Source organism: Varroa destructor, unplaced genomic scaffold (genome assembly GCF_002443255.2).
Source record: "Varroa destructor unplaced genomic scaffold, Vdes_3.0 BEIS01000001.1, whole genome shotgun sequence".
In the NCBI taxonomy this organism is placed as follows: domain Eukaryota; kingdom Metazoa; phylum Arthropoda; class Arachnida; order Mesostigmata; family Varroidae; genus Varroa; species Varroa destructor.
Genome location: NW_019211454.1, coordinates 26,194,587 through 26,206,177, shown reverse-complemented (window position 1 = coordinate 26,206,177; position 11,591 = coordinate 26,194,587). Strand labels below are relative to the sequence as shown.

General features: G+C 41.5%; 1 long non-coding RNA gene across 2 annotated transcripts; it reads right to left on the bottom strand.

Moving 5' to 3' along the window:
- Window positions 1-1,273: 1,273 nt before the first annotated feature.
- LOC147758442 (uncharacterized) lies at window positions 1,274-11,583 on the bottom strand. 2 transcript variants are annotated; one of them, XR_015319548.1, is made up of 2 exons: window positions 11,234-11,352; window positions 1,274-10,802 (listed from the first exon to the last, which is right to left on the bottom strand). It is a non-coding gene; the product is annotated as an uncharacterized LOC147758442 (long non-coding RNA). The 2 variants fall into 2 exon arrangements; XR_015319547.1 differs by having other exon boundaries at window positions 9,305-10,802; window positions 11,324-11,583.
- Between the last annotated feature and the right edge of the window lie 8 nt (window positions 11,584-11,591).

Sequence of the window (11,591 nt, the reverse complement as noted above, 5' to 3'; positions counted from 1 at the left end):
GAAGCTATGAAAATAGTTTAGTCAGGCTATCGATGCCTTGATTGCTGCAGGCTTTCAAAGTTGTTTTGACAAACAGTCCTTTCTTCGTTTATATTTGAGCCGCGAGAGTCGGCGATAATCTCTAGCAGATGATATAAAAAAAAAGTTCCGTTAAGCTTTTTTGATGAAAGGCGCCTTGAAACGCCTCGAACATGGATTGTCACCTCGTGGAAATTCCATAAGTTTAGGAATTGTCGATAAATGCTTGATTACTATATAACACAAGACTGTTTTTAATTATAACACAGGACCATGAAATCCACTGTCCTGGCTGCATAATGAGGACATCTATTAGTCTCTACGTGTAGGAGGGCGAGCGATGCCATTTTCAAAAAAATTGAGGTAAGTGCAATCATTAAAAATGGACAAGGCAGAACTTTCATTTGATAAGAGCATTTTTATTTATGTGCCTGGCCACTACTAGCTATGGACAAATAGAAAGAAACAACTGTTAGTCCCTTTGATAGTAAAAATCGAACGTAATTTTTAAGTAAGCTGTAGATTCGAAATTAAGCGCCGAAAAATTCTCTGTATGAACCGTGTATGAGCACTGCAGCGTTGCCTGGCATGACCTCTTTATCTGGCTATAAAAGGACAAGAGAAAAAATACATAAGGTATGCCTCGAAATGATTCGGCATAACCCGGCAATGTTCATCTTCAATTTACTGTTGACTTTATAACTCTAAAGGGTCTCACTGATCCTATGCGAGTAACTATACATGAGTTTTTATGCTGACATGAGTTTCATTGGCCACAATTATGGAAAATCATGTTTTGAGCGAAGGAGAGCAATGGTCATTTTTGCCACCAGCGAAACACTGTATGTTCCGCAATAACACTATGGAATAGGCATTCAGTAATCCAGTATCCTATAATAAAATATTCTCTGAAAAGGTAAGTACCCACGCCCACCCCAATGGGAAATCTTCTTCGACGCATCGCAAGTGTCAGCACGTTGGTGATGGCCGACAATTCGCATCAATACAGATCAGCATACGATTTAATACTTTAAGTGAGTTAGCAAGAACTTACGTGCATGTGTAACTTATGGGAAATATGAAGAAATCTAACAGTTGTATTAAATCGCAGCATCGCTTCATTTGTACAATTATTTTCATGAACCTCACTGTTTTTTAAGACACTAAAACCAGAACTTATTGAGGAACTACGTGCGCTTCGATCTTAAAACACCTCTAAAGACGTATGTTTTCTTCCAAGTTCACAACGCTAATAGAGCTTGGTGATAATCATTGTAGTAATAAACTTTATTATAATTATTTTCATTAATCCACAGCTACTATTTTTGTGTTATAGCACTGAATGTATTTATTGATCCTAGTATTAGAAACGGCGATATCATTTTCATACTAAACTGTGTCATTTGAATTAATAAAGTGTTTTCCTTCTGTGATTCCGGCGATATTGTATAGGTATAATGTGTCTCTCTACGCCTCATCTCGGACCCAGGTCGTCATGTGTTTCTAAGGTCAGTAAGCACGTGCGTTATCATTACACCATCACTGGGATTAAGCACAATTAATAATTTAACACTAATTAGTTAATAACTAAATACAGATCATAAAATATTTGAAATTACCTATAATGATCTTAAAAGCTATGAGGCCATTCGAGGTCGTGGAAACTGAAAATGTAAGTAATTGAACCTTATGGCGGGTGGCTCGCCAACTAAGAGCTCTGTGAGTTCGAAAAAAGAAAATTTTGTTTATTTTCTACTTTATTGTAAGCCCCTCATATCCTCTGGGGCAACTAGTTCCACTGTTTGGTACAGTCTTTTTTCGTCGAAGCCAACTCAACGGCCGGCGTTTACGGAAATATATATTGATACGTTTCATCACTGCACATCAGCTCGACGTCCCCATCTACCGTTCGTTTGATCTGGTGTGAACTCTACTATTAGTGTTTCCTGTCAAGCCTTATCATGAGTATAGGACTATAGTAAACCGAACGACCGGAATCGCTATAGCTTACTGGAACATACATGCCGCTCTACATGTATGTATTGAAAATTGTGTGTAAAAGTAGCACGGACCATAGTCTCTTGCTAGCCAGGCAAAAAACCGACTGACGCTAGTGGTGAGCAATGCCGAAGGGCGGCAACGAATATCAGAGCCAGGCAGATTTACGTCAACGGGATGTCTTCATCGCAATGCATTTCTATGCCTTGAATGATACCCGCAGGCTCCAAGAGTATAAAAGATGTCCTGCCATACAGCTAGCACTAGAACCGGAAAACGAGGGCAGATAAATTTCAAACATCTGTTGACATACGTTCATCTGCAGACCGCGGCGATTCTTCGTTTATGTTGCAAACAAGATTCGTTCGTTGTGTCTTTAACTGCTCAAGCACCTTGTTACTGGAACGGGCCGTGTTCAGAGTCGCTTATATCTATCAGACACGCTATACTACTGGCCTGCAGTTTTATATAGCTTACGTACACCCTTTCCTGGTATCGGTAGTTTCCTCTGTAAGACCAGTGGTTAGATGCTCAATTTCGTGCACGACAAAGTATTGACAGCACGGTTAGTGTTGGAAAAAACGGGTTATAGGGGCGTTACTGGGCTTTTCTATATGTGTTTGCTGTCGCTGTCATTTAGCTTCGCTTCGTCAAACGTTCGGATTGAACGCACAAGTCGAGCCGCCATGTGAAGCCGAGAAACGGCAAACCATATTTCGTTTTTGCAACGGTGAAGTGTCAATTTCAGCTTGACTCGTCGCGGATCCCCCTCACTTATCTTCGCTGCCCCTGAACATGTATGTTTTTTCGGATTTACTTGCTTGATTCTAACGTATGCCAACTGCTATTCGAAATAACGCGGCAACGGCGAGATATTACATTCCTGCGTCTTGCGACCTATCCTGTGCTCCGTGCATTCGGCACGACTCGAGGAGGACATTTTTGCGGTTTTTTTAAAACACAGATACTTGCGCTTCAGGTGTTTTAATTCTTTGCATTTTTTTTTTTGTTTAGAGAAAAATCACTTTTACCTAACGTATATAGGGACGTATTATACAATCACAAAGCACGTATGATATGTGATAGTTCTGGCTCACTAGTATAAAACAAACAATTGAAACGTGAGAGATATAGCACATATTCGGTTTATAAAAATTCATGCAACTATATAAGAAATCCATGTTGCGATTTATTTTTTTGTAGACACATTTTATAGCCAGGTGTCGGGTCGCATACGAATAGTACGTCAGGAAGATCCGCCACGACAAGCGGTCGCTGACTCGATTCGAGGACGTAAAAATCACATGGTTTGAACGGTTAAGGTCCGAAAATGTTTGCGCACGATTTTATTGATTATGAAATGATCCGTTGATTATGCTAAGTACCACATAGCCATTAGGGTATCACCAATCTCACGTTGTCTACCTACGAGAGGTAACGCGAGATTAGTGTGCCCCACGAGAACAAAATTGCTTTGGTGACGTATAAGGATGGAATTGAATCAGACGCAAAGGAAGTCCACAAGGTAGCGTCCAAGTCACCTAAGAGGAACAACCGCCTAGCTGGTATCTCATTTTCCTCTACTTCTATCCCTATCTAAAAAACACTTTTACCAGAACGCCACCTTAAGAAAACCAACAAACGTTAATAATGTCAATAAGACTCAAAAAAGTTTTTTTCAAGGAAAAGTATAGCTTGAGAAGCTAGTAACTGTCATCTACTTAGGCGGAGTAGCGGTATATAGGCGGGTGCCATAAGAAATGTGAGCATTTATTACTATCGTAGACGCAGCTTTGTTGGATGAAACTGTTTTTATAGAGTTTTCTGTTCTAGACATTTTTGACGTTAGGAAAATCATCGGTACCGAAGCAAGGCTAGCTTCCCCAAATTAGCCTTGTCTTAGTTGGCGCCTTCCATTCAGATGTTTCCGGTAGACCGTATTCGCAGCGTTTGTATAAAGGCATCGCTGTCGTGTAGGTATTAAAAACGCTAGGGAATCGGTCAGTTTGCGGCGGTTTATTTCCAGGATCAAGACTGTCGGAACTGTAATACGTCCTGGCAGCTTGTCCACGTTTTTAAGACTGCCCTGAGATATGCGACTTATAGAGACCCATACTTAGGAGGGAGTGTAGGGTGCCCACACCCTATACTCCCTCCTAAGAGAAAAATAAAGGTAGAAGGAGAGATGTAAGTCTTCTATCACGTATCAACGGCCTACTCGATGGCGCTGCCACTCTGAGAGTTTTCCGAATCAGCGCAGTAAACTTGTTAGCCATGAAAGCCCTTCTATTTCATGCAAATTAAGTCACGAAGGCACCGAATAAAGCTCGGTCGTTAAACATCGAATTGCCGCTCCTGCGATCGATGCCCAGACTTAGACGTTGTTACAAGAGGACAGCTAAATGTACAACCCAATTAATAGGACAACTATGAACCATTCTAATGATACCCACCCTATAGGCCAATCTGCTAAGAAGCCACAGAAGCACTAAGCACTGCGTCGTTCAGTTCCCTCTCTTGCTACCTCAGTGACCTGCCATCCCGCTTGGCTACAACATTGGCAGTGCTAAAATGGATAAAGCTTTAAACTCAATTGTTACCTTTAAATAGGTCACATACATCGACACCAAGCTCAGTAAAAAAAACAATCGCATATCAGGATGAGGCTGGGTGAAGAGAATTCAATTTAGTGACACGCAGCCCTTGTCTTTTGCGCTTTCTATGCCACGAGCGCAAGTGATGAAAATAAGGTTTCGCGGACTTGTTGCAAACGTAGTTTTAAAGGCAAACACCTTAAATGGCATCTGGCAGTTAATTATCCTGGGCTAAATTCTACAACTTTTATGACAGTTTACGCAACTTCATCTGCTGCTGCGTACGGCCTTCAGTGCTGTCTTAATCCTGTCACAGAAACCGCCTTCGGTCGCAACCCTTGCAAAAACGCCAAGACAAGGTGAAATGAAATAATGCTGATATGTAGACAGCCTTGTTCTTCTCGATCCCTAATGTCTTACAGATGCAAATCTAGAATGGACACAAGTTCGACCTAACTTGGCGGTTTATCGCACTTGAATAAAATGGAATACCGCTCCCGTCCCTATGAGGCGACGCTCATCATTATTCAAGCTTAACATCCCGCCACCCTGTTGGCAGGCTGAGGCCTATTTTTCGAACTAATGTTTTTCAACTGGAAACGTCTACCGATGACACTTTCTGAATAGCTCTTTAGCAGAGCTAGACTGCCTTCATCTAGGCAATTGAGTATCACTCCCAACAGAAATACTTATGGAGTTAATACAATGTATTACTTCTAAGCACTCGCTATATATATACATATATATATATATATATATTCTTGGCACGTCGTTACACTTGGTCATCTACAGAAATATGTTTTTTAGCGTATGGTTTGATTCTGTCAGGTTTTTCGTCTATATGGGCGCTTCCGCCCGCCTAACGATCGACGTTGCCTCTTTTGGTTACGAAGTTAGTCAATTACCACTAAAACGGTTGCATAACCCACAACATCCTTCTTGGCCTGTATATTAGTAACAGACGTGGCCTTTTCATTCATCTATCGGGAAGGCCGTAGAGGACAAATCCCCATTCGGGTATGTATGTCTTCGTCATGAACCGCGCACCGCTAACGGCTGGAAACACTTGGGTGGCGCGCCGTTTACCTTTTACTACATCCTAAATCCTATATAAGAACACCTAAGTATAAGCACAAACGCCCATATGCCCCGCTATTTCTCACGTTTGATTAAGCCGGACGGTGATCTCCGCCAAGGATATCATATAATAGGGCGGTCATGCTTCATTTCTTTTGTATTAAAGGAACCGTAGCGTAAGTACATTCTCGTCACCGTTAAATTCCGCAGTCATCCTAATTAAGCATGGTCTTCCTCTGAGTTTGTGTGGGCTCGTCTAGCCCGATTGTCTTTCGCAACGGATGCTGTCAGCTTTACTAAATGAGACTAATGCTTTACTAAACGCCCAGGTCTTGCACCTTATCTTCTGCTGGGCACTGTTGATTCGCTAATGCGCTCCCAACTACCGCAATAATCGCAGATCAATGACTGGCTTTAAAACACAGCCCGCTTCATTTCAAAAGTTGGCCGTCGAAAGCAATACCCAAGGGCATCACCGGACGTGAAATTCAAGAAGAAAAAAGATTATTCACTAACTTCGGACTTTTGACGCTCCGCCACTAAAAAAGTATATTTAAGTTACATATTAGACAAATAATAATGCTAGGTAATTACAGAGAAAAGGCAATTCGATGAAAGGGGGCCCCGAAGATATGATTAATGAAAGCAGCAAACTGGCAGTGTTCCTTTATGTCTCCGAACTCCTTAAATGCTTTCCAACGGAAGTTTTTATCTTCACTGGAATAACAAAACCTTGACGTTCCTGCTTGCCCGCAAATACTACTTTGTCTTTCGCAAATATGACCTGAATTAGTGCTTTGCTTGTTTCGACAGATGTCCATGAGTATGCTTGAGCAGGCGCTGATGAGGTTTGTTGCTTTGCCCAAACTCTTGTCAGGGTCAACTATCTGTGTCTCAAATAGATAGAAGTGGGCAGGTCCGGCGGTGAAGTGATCTATTTCACAGCAGCTCTTGACATCGTCGCCGACTACTTCGTCATATGGCCTGCCCACAAAATCTAGTCATCACACATTAACTATCGGCCAAATGCAACTTATTCTACCAACAGTGCCCATTAGATATAGGTACCGGCAAAAGTATCTAAGTGTAAATTCATTATTGCATGTAGTAATCTATATGCATATAGTGAAGCGGACTAGATTTGGTTTGTCGTTGGTTGGCAAGAACGAGCATCTCGCAGCTATTTGTTCTGCTGCGTACGTATAATCGTATTAGTGTCGTAAAAATCTCATATCCTTAGTTTAAAAGTGATATCCTCCAATTCCCAGTGAAGTGAACTTCACGCTGTGCTCTCTAGGTCCTCTTGCCATCTCCTCGTGCGCGTGTCGAACGAAATTTGGCTACCGAAGTGATCAAGGATGTCCTGCATGGGTTCGCGGAATCAGGCAATAAAACCTTTCTTCGTCCTGACGTATACTCTATTATGGCGGTAGTACTCGTAGTGATATTAGCTGTTTGTTCTGCCCAATAAGATCTATGCTGTTTTTTTTTTGAGAATGCGAATTTGCTTATCCATTGTCTATAAAGCAGAACAGAACTTACTTTTACAGCTTTCCCCCGCGAACTGGCACATACCGCAGTCGCGTACATACGCACATGCTATAATCTAAATAACGGACAATTTTTTGTGCAGTTAAATAATCATGATAACGATTAAAACATACTGAAGTCTCGACTCCCCGCGGAAGTACGGGTCGCAATTTTTTCGGGCCAGAACGATAGTATCTGTCCTCCCATGCACCCTAATCAACCTGATATATATATATATATATATCAGGTATTCTAATGAATTTAGCAAATTTGTTTTGGGTACATAAACTTTGTTAACAATCGAACTTCCGAATTTCCGATTTATTTCCACAGTGGACCAATCAGTTGTCATGAGCTATGAGAAGCTATGGCGTTTGTATGTCAGCATAACCGCAGATAGGATTCAGCGGCTCCAGAAGTAAGTCATTAGGCCCAGCCCAATGATTTACTGCTTGGTTGCATAGTTAACGTACATATTCAGGTTATTGTTTTATTTACCATCTTTGGCTACTTTATATACCGTGTTGAACAAGTCTTCGGAATCATCTTTTGCATAAAAAGCCCGCTCCCGCTGTCTAAATTCACCGGGCTGAGTCTTGCCGAGACATGTTTGGTGCTTCCTCAACAAACCCATACACAACAGGATAAACTAATGATAAGGTAATAACTATAACGAGTACGATTGCGGGTCAATGAGGTATGAACTTGCTTGGGGTTTGAGTGGGGTGAGTGACGAAGTGGTGTTGGAAAGTAGCCGCGTAATACGCGTAACATGCGCAGAAAATCAATGAATAAATTCATGAATCTTGGTGCTACTACGTAAAAGGAAGCGGCTGCTGCACATACCTGAGTTCTGATAATTATTATATTAACCACCGTCGAGAGAAATTGTCCGTTAAATTTAGCTTTTACGTAACATAAGGCGGATATAAACGCTGTAACAATGTTATAAGTGGCCTTATAGCCATAACAGATAATAAAGGCTTTCTCATGAATATAGATATCGTAGATGTTATATCTTGCAAAACTACGAAAATAATTAACAAGTTGAAGTAATCTTTGAAACATGATTAACACGCTCTACTATTTCGCCTATCAAATGTTATAAACATAACAAAACCCAGAGCGGACATCGAGAGGCATGGTGTTTGACACCATGCTACTTTTCGTATCTTTCATATATGCACAATCTATTTGGTTCATGAGAATTCGCTGTGGTATATAGCTTCTGGTAAAGTCATGCATTTCATTATTATTTACAAAATGACGATTTGGCCGCTTCACTGACACCTATGCAAGGTTTAACATAGGTGTAGATATATAGAATCGCACATCTATCCCTGCGAATTTGCCCTCCCAAGTGACAACGGCAAACGTAAGCGGTGGGTTGAAACGTCATTTTAAGCCCTTGGTAAACAAGGGCCTCCCAACGAGGATCCAAAAACGGGTCGGTTCTTTACCGGAAAGTGGAGACTGAAAGTACGCTTAGGATAGGCTATCTTTAAGTTCATTTACTTGCTTCAAGTCTGCAAGAAAGGGATTTTCTCATATGGTCTCTTGGTCATAAACAGCCACTGGGGCTATGTTGAACTCAAATAGCCGGGAACGCTACCGACCAGAAAAGGTCGGGGACTCCCTGAGGTAGACATCGCCGCAATTCCTTTTTTGTAATGTGGTACGAAAAGATTATGTCGTTGAACGAACGAAATAGCCAGATTCTACAGGTCAAACAATCACTGCGATGCCGGCCGCGTATACCTTTCAGCGTTCTTTATAGTGAATTATTAGCTTATTACATACATAAATACGATCGATTTTCCATTTAATTTAAGGATGCCATGTATGTTCAAATTCCCCAGCGGTTTTCATGTGATCCATAATTAAGCAAACTGGGTTATTCTCGCACCTCATCTATACAGAAGAAGTTGATCAGACGAAGTTAAAATTTTGATCGGGAGCCTGTTGTAGAGTATTTCCTCCATTATCTACCTTGCCTGGTTTATAACATTGGCAAGTTAAATTTCTTATGGGTTTTTCGTCAACCTCGTTGTTTATAGCAATGCGAGACACTGGCTATCCACACCGAATAGAAGTTTTTTGCTAGCGTGTTGACTTTTATCAGAACTTCGGGTCTTTATTGCGAATTCGATACCGGTATATATTTATATTTATACCTGGTTTATTTACGCTCATACAATAATTATCTGATAATTTGGAGCAGCCCAGTGCCGATCGTTGGATATAATAAAACATCGGAAGTTACGGTACTGCCGTTGGACTAAGGAGATCGTTGTATTAGCTTATCGAAGAGTAACTGTTATGTGTAATATACTTACCGCTATTCCGGCCAGATATTCTGGTAGCTTGGAAAGCAACCGTGCTCTTTCTATAGGCTCTGAACACATACTGCTACCTAGACTGCATTGCCTAGCCATGAACCGCGTATTCACTGTGGAAACGTTTTTGGTTCTTTGTGGAAACTTGTAGCGCGACCTAACCATATGACTCGTAAGCTTTGAACAATTATAAAATTTTTTATATTGGGTCTGCAAACGCACACTACCTACTGTCCATTTATCCAATGAATAACACCTAATAATTCTTTCTTTAGTGGCTCGGATGGGTGAGGTGCAAGACGGAGGTAGCGTCTCTGAGTGACTACGCTTCGGATTGAGAGCGGTTCTGCTGCGTGTCAGAATGATGATCTCTCGTGAATAACGGGCTTTCCACCGACGGGCGCTTCGTCTCTCGCTTATTTCTGCCGATTTCATGTTCCTACGTTATCATTGAGTACAGATGCATGCGATCAGATTAACGAAAATTAACTGGTTATTGAGACGAAGTTGAAGGTTCGGTATAGAACCGACGGTTCCCGTTCATCACAATCGCTGAAATTCCGAGGACACTCAAGAGATTGAACACCACAATATTACATCAGCGCGATTAGCACAGCGAACTCTGCACTGTGTCATATATTGAAGACTGAAACACAAACCCATCATGTGCCAAGGTAACTGTTTAGGCATAATAATACTAAGTGCTGATGGCTTCCTTGTCCATAACGAGATCCACGCTTCTCCACATATTTAAATGAGTAAACGGTTCAGTTAGTACGCTCTAGAATGCAATAGGTAGCCACTCCCGTTAAGCAAGACCAGCTTCGGGGGGTGTGTTCTTCCCTCGTGTGTACACATATAACATGACACAAAAACTAGTAAACACGATTTGCCGAGGAAGCTTCGAGTAGCCCGATACCTTCGGCGTGAGACGGACGGGCTCGTTCAGACTTCTGTACATGAGCAGAATGTAGATGATTGCTTTTAAGTCGTTTTCAGAATTTCGGATCGGTTGTTAGCGGTACCACTTTTTTAGCCAGCATAATCACCGAGCTATCAGAATGACATTTTGCTAGTTCACAATGGAGACACTTTCAGTATATGGCCGAACGGAATATCTGGGGGATACAGAACAAGTTTATAGCGCTTCCAGCAGTCGACAGAGGTCGGCTATTGATCATGGCCTCGAGACGTAAGAGAACAATCTTGTAATCCTCTAAAACGAAAAATATGTCATCCAAGAACCCATCTGAAATTGACAAAGTGAATCGTCTGTAAAATCAAGTTATCCACATGTTTTTTTTTTCTGTGATAGGTTCGCAATTTATCGCGGATTTGGCCAATCCAATCTAGAAATCTCTGTGCGGAAAAATTAATTGCATATTCTTGGCAGTGTAGTTAGGCGTTTCCCCATTATCAGAACTGTAACTTAGTTGCCCTTGGGAGCCTAACTGAAAATGTTCCAAATACGAATAGTTATGCAAAACGTGAGGACAACTTAAGATGGGCCGTCCATAACACTAATCGCGAATAAAGCGGCGTAGCTTGGCACCCGATCATTCTTGCACAACCTGTGAGTAACAGGTGATTCTTTTTAGTTCAAAGCACTGCTTGTAAAGGGATTCGTTCAACGGTTAGTTTCACCTTAACCTTAAGACATATCCTGCAGTCCGCCATTACCCTTAAAGTTGTCTTATGTGCTTAGAGCATGGAGGATCGCTGTCTGATGAAATGTAATGTAATGCAAGCTTTTGTTTGACTGAAACGTACCGATGTATCGTCGCCTGGTGATCAGGCACGATAGCGCTCGTTGACAAACAAACGTTCCGCTTTTTTTTTAAACGTGAACCGCAGTGGCATCTGTTTCGTCCACAAAGGAAGTGTATTGATAAAGGCGATCTCTCTTTGAATTGTGTTCACATGGGTGTCTGGTTCAGCCTGAAAGCACGTGCTCTAGATATTCAGAAAGGGCAAAAAGAAATCAAGAGTCTCGTACGCGTTCGTGACTTCCGAGACGAACGGTATGATAATGGTGTTG